Source organism: Schistocerca gregaria, chromosome 5 (assembly GCF_023897955.1).
Source record: "Schistocerca gregaria isolate iqSchGreg1 chromosome 5, iqSchGreg1.2, whole genome shotgun sequence".
Taxonomy (NCBI): domain Eukaryota; kingdom Metazoa; phylum Arthropoda; class Insecta; order Orthoptera; family Acrididae; genus Schistocerca; species Schistocerca gregaria.
Genome location: NC_064924.1, coordinates 249,400,031 through 249,417,521, shown reverse-complemented (window position 1 = coordinate 249,417,521; position 17,491 = coordinate 249,400,031). Strand labels below are relative to the sequence as shown.

The window sequence follows — 17,491 nt, the reverse complement described above, 5'->3', positions numbered from 1 at the left end:
CCATCACTGGCACCGAGGCATAACCAGCTCTCCAATGAGCTCTCCAGTAACACGACTGAAGTCGCATTTGGTAGTGGTTTAGCTTCAGTAGAATGATGCACGCCAAAGGGCGTCTGGCTCGGAGCTGTCCTTTAAGTACCCGATTTGTAACAGTTCGTTGTGTCACTGTGGTACCAATTGCTACTCAGACTGCTCTTGCAAGTGCAGTACGATGCTCCAGAACCATACGCCGAATACGATGGTCTTCCCTCTCGGTTGTTGGACGTAGCCGACCGGGTCCCCGTCTTCTTGCGACCGTACATCCTCATGACTACCTTTGCCAACAATCATGTACAATGGCTACATACCTGCCAAGTTTTTCTGCAATAGCGCAGAAAGGACATCCAACTCCTTTTAACCCTATTACACGACCTCGTTCAGACTTGATGGGGTATTGAAAATGGTGTCTTTGTCGCCTTTAAAGGCATTCCTGACTAACATCAATTTGCAACGTCCAATCACAAAGGTAACGAACACTGACAGTAGTTACAGCATGTCATTAAAGCAAATATAATTTGCATCCTCATACTAGCGCCATTTTTATGCGGCTGGCACTAAATTTGAGTAAACATCATGTTTCAGATGTAGAAAGACGCCTACCAATTTTCATTTGTGTAGCACAATTCCTTCTTGGTGTTACGATTTTTTTTCCGTCAGTGTATTCTAATGGCTGCCACACATGTGCGATGGAAGTGATCAAATGGTCTCGCGATCAGGCATAATTCGTCGTGTGTACACAAAATAAGACGGGCTGTCGTAGCACGTTTGAAATCTCGGTTTGGTGGCTTGGAGCGGCGTATTCTGTACCTGTTCGAATCGTAATTGACTTCTGAGAACGCCAGTCCACTGAATTTGTCCAACGGTGCGTTCTAGCTCGTTGCGAGGCTACAGCATCTCTAATTGGGGATGGCCTTTAGATTTATAATCCATTGTGTATCAGAAAGTTACACGGACGCGAATATCTTTGTGCCATTAATGACTTTACTTTTACTGAATTCGGTGACATATTAGTACCATTCAGTTGTCGTTGCAGTGAGACGAAGTAGTGTATTTTACACGTCTACTGGTTACTAAATTGCCTTCTAGCACCTGATGTTTCACCGGCACTGAGGTATGACAACTTCCTCTTGTGACGTTCCCGAAGGCATGGAAGTTATCAGCGATTCTACGTTCAAGTGTGCATGCGTTGGATGCAATCTGCTCTATGCTTTCTACCTTAATCTGGTAACGTTAAAGGGGCGTCTGTCAATCTCGATATTCAACCACATGTGACATATGGATCATTTAGGTGCATCTGATTAATTTCTCAGGCTGAACAAAATTCAAGATCGCAGAAATGTGGTTTATCTTGGCCACCGTAAGTGTAAGGATTTTTGCTGGATGTAGCAAAAGAAGGGGCACTGAGCTCGCACACTGGTGAAGAAGGTGCTCCTGGATTCAGTCAGGCTGCCGCTTTACTGCAGTAGTCGCGTTATATTCGCTACGCCATACTTAATTTACGCGAGGGAAGACCATTAACTTTTCTCTACATTAGCGGTCTCCTCTCAGAGTATTAGTGCCGAGTAGTTATATGCAGGTGCTGAATCAGTTTCTTTCAATATGAGCTATTTCGGGTATAATAATATTTAATTGATAGTGACTGAAGTTTCCGGCAGTGCTTGCCGGAAGTGATAACAATATTAAAAAGGGAAATACTTTCCAGTGTTCTACAAAATTATATTTATTTGGTCACAAACCTGCTTGTGGCTTCTCAGACAATCTTCAGCTGACAAATGAATGTCGCAAACACAGATAAACATGATGTGCGGCTGTCACAGATATTATTTGTACTGAAGATACAAAAATGACGAATTGCTTACGTAGGAAAACATAACAGTTTAAATGAGTAAACAAAGATTAACTTAGCAAATGATGAGAAATAAGATGAATTTACAGCTTGAATCTAATATTTACAACAAAAACGTAATTTAGCATCGAAAATGGAAACAGAGTCTCATCATTTAATACTAGAGTGGCAGTCTGTGTCACCTGTTCGTTGACTTCCAGTAGGGTCACTTTTTTTTTTCTTGACAGGATGTGAAACTTCACATTCTAAATCAATACAATGGTTTTCTTCTAAAACATTATCAGCAGAGTTCGAATCTTTCTTCCTTAATCACCAGCTTCTTTCATGTTCACGTAGGCTAGTTCACACAGCTCTGCCTGATTGAACAATACACAATTTTACACACTGCTTCTTATGATTTTATACACTTTACTCTCTGCCAAGAACAGCAATTTGCCTTTACAACTAAATAAAATTTTTAATTTGTTGTTTATAATATAAAACGCAGATCCTTAGTCGCGATCTTTCACTTTCTATAAAGATTGTCTGAAGTGTTAGGAATATATGGAATTTTGCACTGGGGTTTCTAACTACTGATTGCTGTTTCCTAGCGTGTAAAAGTGGTGTCATATAATTCATGTTAATTTCTCGTAGAATATTATCAATCAGGCCACAACATTCTATACAACATTAGGGATATTTTTCCTTTTCAGTAATTTTTTATTCAATTCAGGAAGTGCCGACGACGCCGTAGGCATGTCTATAAATGTTGAATGAAAGCGTTTGATTAAAACTAGGTTTCTGCTAGTGAAAGTACAACAGTAAGGAATATAATTGCACCATATACACTGATGAGCCAAAATACTATGAACATACTACGACTTGAGACTGAATGCCACATTGTTGACTTGCGGGCGCTTGACGTGGTAAGTAAAGTACACTCCTGGAAATGGAAAAAAGAACACATTGACACCGATGTGTCAGACCCACCATACTTGCTCCGGACACTGCGAGAGGGCTGTACAGGCAATGATCACACGCACGGCACAGCGGACACACCAGGAACCACGGTGTTGGCCCTCGAAGGGCGCTAGCTGCGCAGCATTTGTGAACCGCCGCCGTCAGTGTCAGCCAGTTTGCCGTGGCATACGGAGCTCCATCGCAGTCTTTAACACAGGTAGCATGCCGCGACAGCGTGGACGTGAACCGTATGTGCAGTTGACGGACTTTGAGCGAGGGCGTATAGTGGGTATGCGGGAGGCCGGGTGGACGTACCGCCGAATTGCTCAACACATGGGGCGTGATGTCTCCACAGTACATCGATGTTGTCGCCAGTGGTCGGCGGAAGGTGCACGTGCCCGTCGACCTGGGACCGGACCGCAGCAACGAACGGATGCACGCCAAGACCGTAGGATCCTACGCAGTGCCGTAGGGGACCGCACCGCAATTTCCCAGCAAATTAGGGACACTGTTGCTCCTGGGGTATCGGCGAGGACCATTCGCAAACGTCTCCATGAATCTGGGCTACGGTCCCGCACACCGTTAGGCCGTCTTCCGCTCACTCCCCAACATCGTGCAGCCCGCCTCCAGTGGTGTCGCGACAGGCGTGAATGGAGGGACGAATGGAGACGTGTCGTCTTCAGCGATGAGAGTCGCTTCTGCCTTGGTGCCAATGATGGTCGTATGCGTGTTTGGCGCCGTACAGGTGAGCGCCACAATCAGGACTGCATACGACTGAGTCACACAGGGCCAACACCCGGCATCATGGTGTGGGGAGCGATCTCCTACACTGGCCGTACACCTCTGGTGATCGTCGAGGGGACACTGAATAGTGCACGGTACATCCAAACCGTCATCGAACCCATCGTTCTACCATTCCTAGACCGGCAAGGGAACTTGCTGTTCCAACAGGACAATGCACGTCCGCATGTATCCTGTGCCACCCAACGTGCTCTAGAAGGTGTAAGTCAACTACCCTGGCCAGTAAGATCTCCGGATCTGTCCCCCATTGAGCATGTTTGGGACTGGATGAAGCGTCGTCTCACGCGCTCTACACGTCCAGCACGAACGCTGGTCCAACTGAGGCGCCAGGTGGAAATGACATGGCAAGCCGTTCCACAGGACTACATCCAGCATCTCTACGATCGTCTTCATGGGAGAACAGCACCCTGCATTGCTGCGAAAGGTGGATATACACTGTACTAGTGCCGACATTGTACATGCTCTGTTGCCTGTGTCTATGTGCCTGTGGTTCTGTCAGTGTGATCATGTGATGTATCTGTCCCCAGGAATGTGTCAATAAAGTTTCCCCTTCCTGGGACAATGAATTCACGGTATTCTTATTTCAATTTCCAGGAGTGTATGTAAGTGGAGTAGAGACGTATTGGGAATCATTGTAGCGACAATACTGTCAGCAAACGAGAAATCTATTCATATAAGCGGGTGGGAAAGTGCGTCTCGGAAACGATGAAGCTGATCGGCTGTTCATTTAAGGCCCGCATCTCGTGGTCGTGCGGTAACGTTCTCGCTTCCCACGCCCGGGTTCCCGGGTTCGATTCCCGGCGGGGTCAGGGATTTTCACTGCCTCGTGATGGCTGGGTGTTGCGTGCCGTCCTTAGGTTAGTTAGGTTAAGTAGTTCTAAGTTATAGGGGACTGATGACCATGGATGTTAAGTCCCGTAGTGCTCAGAGCCATTTTTTTTTTGTTCATTTACCACGACTAGACAGTAAAATGTTAGATGTCCAAGTCCCATCATATAAAGTGGAGGTCAAATACTTGCCCGCACTGTAAGGCATGATAGCGGATGATCTGCGATAAATTTGACACCGCTCAGCGCACGATACTGAACATTGGGGTCCCATCTTGACCTAACGACGCCGTAAATTACGACTGCAGTGGGCACAGGATTATCTACACTACTGGTCATTAAAATTGCTACAGCAACAAGAAATGCAGACGATAAACGGCTATTCATTGGGCAAATATATTATACTAGAACTGACATGTGATTACATTTTCACGCAATTTGGGTGCATAGATCTTGAGAAATCAGTACCCAAAACAACCACCTCTGGCCGTAATAACGGCCTTGATACGCCAGGGCAATGAGTTAAACAGAGCTTGGACGGCGTGTACAGATACCGCTGCACATGCAGCTTCAACACGATATCACAGTTCATCAAGAGTAGTGCCGGGCGTATTGTGACGAGCCAGCTGCTCGGCCACCATTGACCAGACGTTTTCAGTTAGTGAGAGATCTGGAGAATGAGCTGGCCAAGGCAGCAGTCGAACATTTTCTGTATCCAGAAAGGCCCGTACAGGACCTGCAACATGCGGTAGTGCATTATCCTGCTGAAATGTAGTTTTTCGCAGGGATCGAATGGAGGGTAGAGCCACGGGTCATAACACATCTGAAACGTAACGTCCACTGTTCAAAGTGCCGTCAATGTGAACAAGAGGTAACCGAGACGTGTAACCAATGGCACCCCATACCATCACTCCGAGTGATACACCAGTAGGGCGATGACGAATACACGCTTCCAATGTGCGTTCACCGCGATGTCGCCAAACACGGATGCGACCATAATGAAGCTGTAAACAGAACGAACCTGGATTCGTCCGAAAAAATGACGTTTTGCCATTCGTGCACCCAGGTTCGTCGTTGAGCACACCATCGCAGACGCTCCTGTCTGTGATGCACCGTCAAGTGTAACCGCAGCCATGGTCTCCGAGCTGATAGGCCATGCTGCTGCAAATGCCGTCCAACTGTTCGTGCAGATGGTTGTTGACTTGTAAACGTGCCCATCTGTTGACTCAGGGATCCAGACATGGCTGCACGATCCGTTACAGCCATGGGGATAAGATGCCCATCATCACTACTGCTAGTGATACGAGGCCGTTGGGATCCAGCAAGGCGTTCCGTATTACCCTCCTGAACCCACCGATTCCATAGTCTGCTAACAGTCATTGAATCCCGACCAAAGCGAGCAGCAATGTCGCGATATGATAAACCGCAATCCAGCCCCCTAAATTACAGTCCGATGGTTTGCGGGCGCAAACAGGGATCTGATAGCATTCTGTATTGCTCCACCCGACCGATAGCGTGCTTCATGTGTTCCATCCGATTCAGATATGACAAATTTAGTGGCCAAGAGATAAGATGAGTTCGCTATAGGACGATTCTGGTCCTGTGACACGTGCAGATATCCTTTTGGTAGCATACAGGTAATCAGAAATTACACACGTACTCCGCAAGTGTAATGGTCCCTTCGATAACTACCTCAGGTGCCGTGGAAGCCCAGGTGAATGTCTCCTAAATCATAATACTGCCCCATCCGCCTGCATCAATGACGTCATGCATGTTTCGAGCAGCTGCTCCCCTGGATGATAATGGTGCACTGGATACATCCACCGATCTGGCGTAAGTAGAAACGTGGTTCTTCCTACAAGGTGGCACGCTTGGACTGATCCGCTGCCCAACATGCACTATGGGTCATTAAAATTGCTACACCACGAAGATGAATTGCTACGGACCCGAAATTTAACCGAAAGTAAGAAGATGCTGTGATAGGTAAATGATTAGCATTTGAGAGCATTCACACAAGGTTGGCGCCGGTGGCGACACGTACAACGTGCTGACATGAGGAACGTTTCCAACCGGTTTAGCAGCTGACCGGCGTAGCCTGGCTATATGTCGTTGTGATACCTCGTGTAAGGGGGAGAAATGCGTACCAACACGTTTCCGACTTTGATAATGGTCGGATTGTAGCCTATCGCGATTGCGGTTTATCATATCGCGACATTGCTGCTCGCTTTGGTCGGGATTCAATGACTGTTAGCAGACTATGGAATCGGTGGGTTCAGGAGGGTAATACGGAACGCCTTGCTGGATCCCAACGGCCTCGTATCACTAGCAGTAGTGATGATGGGCATCTTATCCCCATGGCTGTAACGGATCGTGCAGCCATGTCTGGATCCCTGAGTCAACAGATGGGCACGTTTACAAGTCAACAACCATCTGCACGAACAGTTGGACGGCATTTGCAGCAGCATGGCCTATCAGCTCGGAGACCATGGCTGCGGTTACACTTGACGGTGCATCACAGACAGGAGCGTCTGCGATGGTGTGCTCAACGACGAACCTGGGTGCACGAATGGCAAAACGTCATTTTTTCGGACGAATCCAGGTTCGTTCTGTTTACAGCTTCATTATGGTCGCATCCGTGTTTGGCGACATCGCGGTGAACGCACATTGGAAGCGTGTATTCGTCATCGCCCTACTGGTGTATCACTCGGAGTGATAGTGGCGCGTAAGCTTTCAGATGTAGAAACACACCTTCCAACTTACTTTTAGGTCGTACAACTCCTCCTTGGTGCTGCTATTTTCTTCCGTCAGTGCATGTGCCTCGACTCTCTCGTCTCAAGGAGAAATGGGAAAGCTCATTATAATAGATACAAATAACTTAACTGTTCGAATCATAACAAGACGATTTACTGCAAGTTATAGTATACAAAAAGAACAGATATGTAAAATCAGCGCTCTTAACGGTGTTTTATCTGCAGGGTATACATTATTAATGGAGAAAACTAACAATGCTGAAAGAATACGAAAATGCAAGAAAAAACTACCCAGAAACTAATATGCGACCAAGTTGTTTGAGAGATAACACTGAGTGTATCCTCACGAGCCGCCGTTAGTTCTGTTAGAAATGTTGTCCTAATTATTGAAAATGTATTTGAACTATTAAATTGTTGGATGAATGGATTGTTTCGAAAGAGGTTCACAAATAGCGCCATTTTATGGAAATTCTTTATCCATAATATAGGCATTTAATTCATGAAAAGCCATTGAAAGCGACCTTGTTTTAGGGGGTGAGCTTCTGCGATTATTAACACCGCATGTTTAACGTATCTTCCTTCCCCTTGCTATAGGTTTTGGGATTGTTACCCAATACAAGGAAGCATCCCAAAATCTCAGTTTAATCCCTTAATGATTTCGAACTTCAAAACAATTTATCGAAATTCGACACGAATACAAAGCGAAAACTGAAAATCCTGCATTCGAAATATACTAAGTAGCACTAATGCATATGTATGTTACTGTTCTACGACTAACTAAAGACAAAGTGGCGCCCATTTAGGAATAGCTACCAGATCCTGTCTACAGTCTGAGCTCATTCCGATGCTTTGCTTACCGCCAGACTGACTGGAAGAAATCAACTTCATCTCTGCTCCGCATCCGATGTTTTGACATCGGAATCCCAGTTTAGGACCGAAGCGTAAATTAGCCGCTATGTAGATAGGATATAAAGCGAGACGTATCTGTTGCTCGTCATGGAAGGCCCTTCGGAAAAGAAACTTCGATGTCTGTGTATGTTGCTTTTTACTGAAGATGGGGGATATTTGCGTGTTCCGAGTCAGTTTAAATTTAAGTGAATTTTCAAGTTCAGTAATGGCAGTTGTGCACGAACAATAATGTGATCTCGGAATGAGGTACATAACATAAGCTAGTTTGGTCTTACACATTAGTTGTAATGAGGCTCCATAGATTTTGAATTTTCGTTTAGGCTCATCAAGTTATGCCGTGCTTATATATATAAACCCTAAACAATAAATGCATCACCGACCTCTGTTTTCATTTTCTGGAAAATAGACCACGATTTTAACATTATTACATCAAAGATATAATAAAATTTAAGCTAAAATTTTGGAAATTTTCTTGACTCAGTTCCCTTTTGCTATGTATCAGTAGCACCCAGCCCGATAACCGAGGTGTTGGTTGGTTGGTTGATTCGGGGGAGGGGACGAAATAGCGAGGTCATCGGTCCCATCGGACTGGGGAAGGATTGTGAAGGACCTCGGTCGTGCCCTTTCACAGGAGCTATCCCGGTATTTACCTGAAGCGATTTAGGGAAATCACGGAAAACCTAAGTCACGAAGGCCGGACGCGGGTTTGGACCGTCCTCTTGCCGAATGCGTGTGCTAACCACGCGCTCGGTGATCGAGGTGTCCAGCAGGAATGGTCAGTATTGAGAGACATAACAGGAACATTTATTCAAAGCAAAAAATCTAGCAAATACAGGCTACAAAATGCGTACCTTGATATCTATGAGCAGTTGATCTTTGTTACTGTGAAACAAATCTCTTCTACAGCAAGATCTTGGCTTCCTGTATTTTGAGAGGCAATGGTACGGATCAAAACACGAAAAAGAAGTTTAATGAACATGGACTCTACAAAGAATCCTTAAGCTCTGTGAGTTTTCATCTTCGCTACAGTGCAACACCACTCCTCTAATGGAGAATTGCTCGCAGTTCTTAAAGTATGAACTTTAGAGCCCATGTTGTTTGTTTAGAATGATCGTTCCTATCATATACCTGTACATTGACCACTCACAGTTTCCATCGCCTTAGTATTCCTGGTAGCGTAGCTTTCTTCCCGCATGGCAGTATTCATTACAGGCAAATTATCTCAGTTTTTAACTGCCAGATTCTTCTGGTCCTGTATTTCAGCTTATTCTGACCTGATTTCATTGATTTCCATGTCATTCGATGAAGATGAAACTGTGTTAACTCAAAATACCCATGTTCTAAGGCTACTCGCTATGAATCACAATCACGATAAATTTTTATTTCAGTAAATGTACATTCATAATATTTATTGAAGACTCTCCTGCATCTTTGTCATGAAAGCTACGAGAACGGTGTATTGTGCCTAACTCTTTAAGTGAAAGGAGTGATATTATATGGTTAATCGTTTAGATACTTACACCACGAAAAATACTGATTCTATATATTTACCTTACAGACGTGCTTTTCTCAACGTGACATAAATATCTCAAATTCATCGTTAAAAATAGGCCGAGTAAAGTGATGATGATTTGGCCTAAGGCTCTGTATAATCTAAGGCTCTGCTTGAAGGTCATATTCTCACGACAGAATCTGGATACAGTGGACACTCACGCTAGTATTTCAGTCAAATGGTTCAAATGGCTCTAAGCACTATGGGACTTAACTTCTGAGGTCATCAGTCCCATAGACCTTAGAACTACTTAAACCTACCTAACCTAAGGACATCACACACATCGATGCCTGAGGCCGGATTCGGACCTGCGACCATAGAGGTCGAGCGGTTCCAGACTGTAGCGCCTAGAATCACTCGGCCACTATGGCCGGCTAGTATTTCAGTCGTATATGGTGAAACGTCCCCTTAGAAAAATTATACAAGACTGTGCTTAAACTGACACACAATATTTTTAGCGCAACGCAATCTGACTTCCAAAAATCCCTACGAAAGAATGGCCCTGACTAACATTAACCTATACGTTTCACAAATCACTTACCTCACAAAAATCTTCGTTACTCAAGGTACTGCAATACAGCGAGCGCCACTACTGCCAGCTAAATAAAAGATTCAAACTACTGAAGGCACTAACTACTGATAGGCATAGTTAGCAAATGAAAGATTTTAATACAGAACAAACAATTTATTTACCTTAATAGTCAAAATATATATAGCAGTTCATGACATCCAGTCTTACATATTTCAAAACTCCGCAATCTCTCTCCCCACGTCCACCACTGCTGGCGGCTCACCTCCAACTGCGCAACGCTACGCGCTGTTACCATCCAGCCGTCCAACACTACAATGGCGAGTATTACAACAATGCCAACCAGCCACAGACTGCACATGGCACAGCCAGTGATTTTCATACAGAGCGCTACGTGGCGGCGGCGTTACCAATAAGAAAACCTAAACAGCCTACTTACAATGGTAATCGTGTCGCAGTTTCTCATCTGCATGTGCGTATAGGGGCGTCTACCCATATTAACTTAGCATCACTCAACAACTGATATCAAACGATTCCAAATTTTCTGGTTCCGTAAACGGTGATTTTCTTTGAATATTGTGACTGAAGGCAAACGTCGCTTGAGGGGCTATATCACATTACTGCTTTCTACAGAAATTCTAGGTAATAACTCATATAGCGACGAGGACGGGGGACTTAACCGAACCATGGTAAATCTAGGGATTTTCTCACACGTATCGCTTTAACAGAGGGATGAATTTCAGGAGAAGAAGCAGGAAATGACCCTATAAACAGCTCTGGACTTCTGGAGACCTTATTAAGCTGTACACTGAAGTGGATTGAGAACATTTTGACACTGAAGCACATTTGTTAACAAAGGTGTGTTTGTGCAAGGAGACGTGCGGTTCTAGGCGCTACAGTCTGGAGCCGAGCTACCGCAACGGTCGCAGGTTCGAATCCTGCCTAGGCATGGATGTGTGTGATGTCCTTAGGTTAGTTAGGTTTAAGTAGTTCTAAGTTCTAGGGGACTGATGACCACAGATGTTAAGTCCCATAGTGCTCAGAGCCATTTGAACCATTTTGTGCAAGGACAAAGGGGAAAATTAAGTATAAAGTAAAGAAATGATAAGTGAAAAATTTAGCAAGGAACAGTAGATTCGTTGGATAGTGCAATCATAATGACAGAAAGACATAACGCAAATAAATGACTCAAATAGATGACGCTTGTGCGCAACATCCATACTCGAGCGCATAAATGGTGATTATTACTATAATACTATTGTATCAGGGTACTAAGCATTAAAATCTATCTAATTGAGATGGCTGGAAAAATGAAAAAATAAGTGTAGACACCAATACATACATTCCGGTGTCTCCCCAAAAATTCAGCGAATTTAGTTCTGGAGCACGCAGATCACAGGCACAGCTGTCATTGATTCGTGTGTCGGTTGATTATAGTTCCCAGCAGTCATTATCGTATAAAAATTTTTCGGGTACCCTCATTTCATGGGATCGTTCATGAATTTACCGACAGCTCTTACATTTAGTGCAGTATCTGCAACGATATCTATATTTTAATTTGACATATCGATAAGTTGCTTTCCACTGTTTATGCAAGGCGGCAGATACTCTCAGACAATTTTTTCAGAGTTACAATTTCCACGTATTTGTATTTATTTTATTTTTCAAAGTAACTTACATCTCATTATATAATGCTTGTTCTCCTGCACTGGTGTCCAAAATTCAAGCAACAAATCACTATTTCCCCGTCTTGTGTTTAATTCACGATATAATCATACAATCTGTCAACAGATTTCCGTGCGATCATGTCCTGCACGGAGGATGGCATTATGGACAAAGGACAACCGCACCAACGATGGCGACATGGCACCTGTCAAACGGTGCAGAGTTTTCGGGTAGGCCCACATCCACAATCACTGTGTAAACAGTCACAGACGGTGCAATAGGGCACAGAAAAGACGCCTGCGAGTCTCTGTGCGGTGGAGGGCCAGGGAAAGGATAGAAACAGGGCATTGCAATCTAATGTCGCCCGATGGCTGTTGTTTTTTTGAGTATGGCGACAGTTTATAGAGGTAGAAATTCAATTACGAAGACCACGACGGGGCCGGCCACGTGTAACATCCGAAAGAGAGGGCGGCTGTAAGATCACGAAGGTAATGAACGGCAATCTGACATCGGACCCCAGCATCCACTGGACGTGTTATAGCTAGGCAAACTGTGTACAGAAGGCTTCTTCAGAGAGGCCTTTATTGTCAGACAGCTGCTGTATTTGTACCTCTGACGCGTCTTCACAGAAGAGAACGTCTAGGGTAGAGCCGTCAACACGCCACCTGGACGGTCGAACAGTGGGCCAATGTTGTTTACACAGATGAGTCCGGATTTGGTCTGCACAGTGATACAGTGATTCTCGACGGAGTCGCTTCTGGAGCTCTATTTTGGGATCCAATCATTGTGGAAAAAGACTGCTATCGAGGATTATCCCTAATGGTGTGAGTGGGAATTATGTTGACCAGTCGAATACCTCTTCGTGAAACTGTACTGTTGAATCGGCAAGGTTTAACTGATGTCAGGTAACGTGACGAGATCTTGGGACCTCTTGTGCTGTTGTTGCGAATTTCTGTGGGCCCAGACCGTATTGCTGGACGATAGTGGTCGACCTCATAGAGCATGTTTTCTCGTAGTCGGCCGCTGTGGCCGAGCGGTTCTAGGTGCTTAAGTCCGGAACCTTGCTGCTGCTACGGTCGCAGGTTCGAATCCTGCCTCTGGCATGGATGTGTGTTATGTCCTTAGGTTAGTTAGGTTTAATTAGTTCTAAGTTCTAGGCGTCTAATGACCTCAGAAGTTAAGTCGCATAGTGCTCAGAGTTATTTGAACCAAAAAAACCAAATATATTTTTGTTTACCTTTATGCGTGTTCCAGTTGTTTACGATGTGTATTCTTTATATTATTTTCACTTAACTATTACCTGAGTATAATGTTTTGTGGCAAATTAAACTCAGCCTTGCAAAATTTCGGTTTGTTATTTTATTTTTGGACACCAGCGTATATCATGTTACATATTGGTAACAATTTAGTATGTGAAATCATGGAGAAAATTATAAACTGGCAACTACAACATTGATATTCAGTGTTTTGCCAAAAGTTCTGATTTTATTGCTGCTTCATAATTCTCTAAAAATACTTCCGATCACCATAACAGAATACAAAGGTGTAAAATGACATTATGTATTATTAGAATGGTTCTTCAAGATAACTGTTTCGCTTAAAGATACAAACCAGAAGCATCTGTTAAACAATCACAAGCACTTTTACCCACCTCTTCATTGACCAACATAGACATTCCGTCACTGGTGGATGTAGACAAACTTAAGTCCTCTTGATTTTGTCAATTTCCTTTGAATATAGTTTGCTGTAAGTCATCAACATTTTTCTTCTTGTCATCTGAGACTGGATGGCTCAGCACGTTCTTAAGAACAGAGTTTCATAATGGTTCATTCACGTTCCTAAAGAGACTTCCGATCCTGTATGTCTTGTTGGGACCTTTAGAAAACAAAAATGGTTCAAATGGCTCTGAGCACTATGGGACTCAACTGCTGTGGTCATTAGTCCCCTAGAACTTAGAACTACTTAAACCTAACTAACCTATGGACATCACACACATCCATGCCCGAGGCAGGATTCGAACCTGCGACCGTAGCAGTCGCACTTTAGAATACAGTTGCCTCTATATCAATATGAGTGTTTCGCATACCTGCGTACCTGTACGTGAAAATTCGTTTCATTTCACTTATGTGAACTAAATTTCGTAGGTCTTTACATTGGGACTTCATGTCTTCACTCCCCAGTCTCGATCAAGGTTTATTAATTCAATCACTAATTTGTGGTTCTCATTACGTTCTTCTTCATCTTGCTAAATTTGTTGGCCTTTTCCTTTTTTCGTAGAAGTGTCTCTACTCTAACGAAAATGTGGTCAGCAGGTAAGTGTCTGTCAGTGATACTAATTATTAATATTAGTACCATGAAATATTACTAGGAGAGAGCACTGAAGAACAAAATAGTGCTAACAGCTGTTCTGCGAAGGTGCGTCTGGTTGTGAATGCAACGGAAATCACCAGCGTGGAATCAGCGAACGTCTCGTACTGGCCGTACTGGAATAGTTATTCTTTGCACAAAACGTATATGTGGACAGGTTCGTGTCTGCTCTGAACCTCGTATTTTCATAGGCTAGTGCCATGGCAGGTGTTCGATTTCACTTAAGGGGGGTAGGACGTCAAACGGGCCAACTTGGAGCAGGAGAGGTACCACAGGACATTTTAATTTCTACTACGTATACTTTTACAAATAAATTCATAAAACGTTGTCAGCATGACCAGGAAGGATTGAGGACTCACACTCATTCCAGTGGAAATTCAAAAACGTATCAAAATACCTTTTTTCACGTGTGAAATTTCATCATTTTTTCACTTACTACTGGCTGCATTTATTTCTGTAGGTACACTTTTCTTCATAAGTAATACAGATTCTTCGATACAAACAGTACTTACAAGTGTATGAAACTCCAGAATTTTCCAAATCTATTAAAAACTGTGGTCAAAACTGAGATAATTAAGTATAAAATTTGAGTTTTTTTCTAAACAAGAAGTTTAAAATGTAACAGTTCAATCATTTTTTTCATGAATTAAACAAACTCTAGAGTTTCAAACACATGTAACTGTAGTTTGTATGCTGTGCAAAATTCATCGAAGAATCTCTTTTACATAGGAAGAAAGGTGTACCTATAGCAGGCTGGCCGCGGTGGTCTAGCGGTTCTAGGTGCTCAGTCCGGAACCACGCGACTGTACAGTCGCAGGTTCGAATCCTCCCTCTGGCATTTATGTGTGTGATGTCCTTAGGTTAGTTAGGTTTAAGTAGTTCTAAGTTCTAGGGGACTGATGACCTCAGATGTTAAGTCCCATAGTGCTCAGAGCCATTTGAACCATGTTGTACCTATAGCAACAAATCCAGCCAGTAGTAAGTGAAAAAATTATGAAATTTCATATGTAAAAAATGTATTTTGTTAAGTTTTTGAGCTTCCACTACTATGAGTATGAATCCTGAATCCTTGCTGATTATGCTTTCAAAGTTTTATCAATTTATTTGTAAAAGTATAGACAGTGGAAATTAAAATGTCCTGTGGTGCTTCTCCTGCTCCAAGTTGACCCGTTTGACTTCCTACCCCTCTTAAACTGAGTGATATATTTCGCTTGTCCGATATGTACCGTTCCATTCCGTATCTCTCTCTTTCTCTCTCTCTTTTCTCTCTCTCTCTCTTTTGTTTTTAATTGTGGACGTGTTCACCTTTGGTTGTCACCTCCTCAAATGTGCTGAACTCTTCACAGACATATACCATCTTAAAATACCGCAGCGCCATCTACATCACCCGCAGACCTATCGGACCAGACTAGAACAACTAGCCTCGTGTCTTTCAAACATGCTGTGGACAGCTTGTTGCGAGGCGAGCTCAAGTCTCGTTGGCCCATGCAACCGGAAAATCCAAGAGTACCTTTCTACCATCATATAGAACGTGCGCAAGAGAGAAATGATTGTCGGAATGGAATGTAGTTTTACAGTGTACCTGCGAGTTAACAACACGGAAAACAATCCGGTAGAGAAAGCTTCAAACTTGACAGGCAACTTTCAGTGCAGACCATTCTCCATGTAGGAGACGAAATGCACACACCCAGAATTCCGCTGTTGTCTTTCGTACCCTTGACTCGTGACGCGACATTGACGCATGCCAATGGCCATAGAAGTCTCCAGATGATTCGACTTGAGGCTGCAGTTAAGTGGCTGGGGGCGTGGCCGGCTGTCAGACGAGCAGATTGCAGACAACAGAGCCGCGATTGCGTCGCGAGGCAGCTGCGAGCGTGCTGTGCTCCGCTCGCCAATTGACCCTCCTCGCCTCCCCCCCCCCCCCCCCCCCCCCACCACCAACCGCTTCGCGTCGCGACGCCGCGCCGCGCCTCCGCTGGCCGTGGAGGGCCGGGAGCGGCGACTGCGCTACGCGAGACGCGCTGTCTCCGGGGCCCGGCCTTGTCAACAGTACTACTGGCCTTCGCAGTCCCCACCACACACAGCTACGTCCACAGCCACGAGCTCTCGAGGTGTCGACGGCGCCGTCCATGCCTTTACTAGACGTGTACTTCATTTCCACTGCTGTTCCGTGATTTTCATGTTGTATGTTATTCAGGTGCAGCTCGTGGTTTCCATTCTGGGGAAGGGGGCTACAGATGAGTCTACATCTACATCTACATTCATACTCCGCAAGCCACCTGACGGTGTGTGGCGGGGGCACCATGAGTACCTCTATTGGTTCTCCATTCCATTCCAGTCTTGTATTGTTCGTGGAAAGAAGGCTTGTCGGTATGCTTCTGTGTGGGGTCTAATCTCTCTGATTTTATCCTCATGGTCTCTTCGCGAGATATACGTAGGAGGGAGCAATATACTGCTTGACTCTTCGGTGAAGGTATGTTCTCGAAACTATAACAAAAGCCCGTACCGGGCTACTGAGCGTCTCTCCTGCAGAGTCTTCCACTGATCTACAGTCTCCGTAACGCTTTCGCGATTATTAAATTATCCTGTAACGAAGCGCGCTGCTCTCCGTTGGATTCTGTCTATCTCTTCTATCAACCCTATCTGGTACGGATCCCACATTGCTGAGCAGTATTCAAGCAGTGGGCGAACAAGCGTACTGTAACCTATTTCCTTTGTTTTCGGTTTGCATTTCCTGAGGATTCTTCCAATGAATCTCAGTCTGGCATCTACTATACCGACGATCAACTTTATATGATCATTCCATTTTAAATCACTCCTAATGCGTACTCCCAGATAATTTATGGAATTAACTGCTTCCAGTTGCTGACCTGCTATTTTGTAGCTATATGATAAGGGAACTATCTTTCTATGTATTCACAGCATATTACACTTGTCTACATTGATATTCAATTGCCATTTCCTGCACCATGCGTCAATTCGCTGCAGATCATCCTGCATTTCAGAACAATTTTCCACTGTTGCAGCCTCTCGATACACCACAGCATCATCTACAAAAAGCCTCAGTGAACTTCCGATGTCATCCACACGGTCATTTATGTATATTGTGAATAGCAACGGTCCTATGACACTCCCCTGCGGCACACCTGAAATCACTCTTACTTCGGAAGACTTCTCTCCATTGCGAATGACATGCTGCGTTGCGTTATATAGGAACTCTTCAATCCAATCACACAATTGGTCTGATAGTCCATATGCTCTTACTTT

General features: G+C 44.2%; 1 protein-coding gene across 1 annotated transcript in view; it reads right to left on the bottom strand.

Moving 5' to 3' along the window:
- The window catches only part of LOC126272046 (thrombospondin type-1 domain-containing protein 4), a 2,052,781-nt gene that overhangs the window by 1,318,211 nt on the left and 717,079 nt on the right, over positions 1-17,491 (bottom strand). The window lies entirely within an intron of this gene.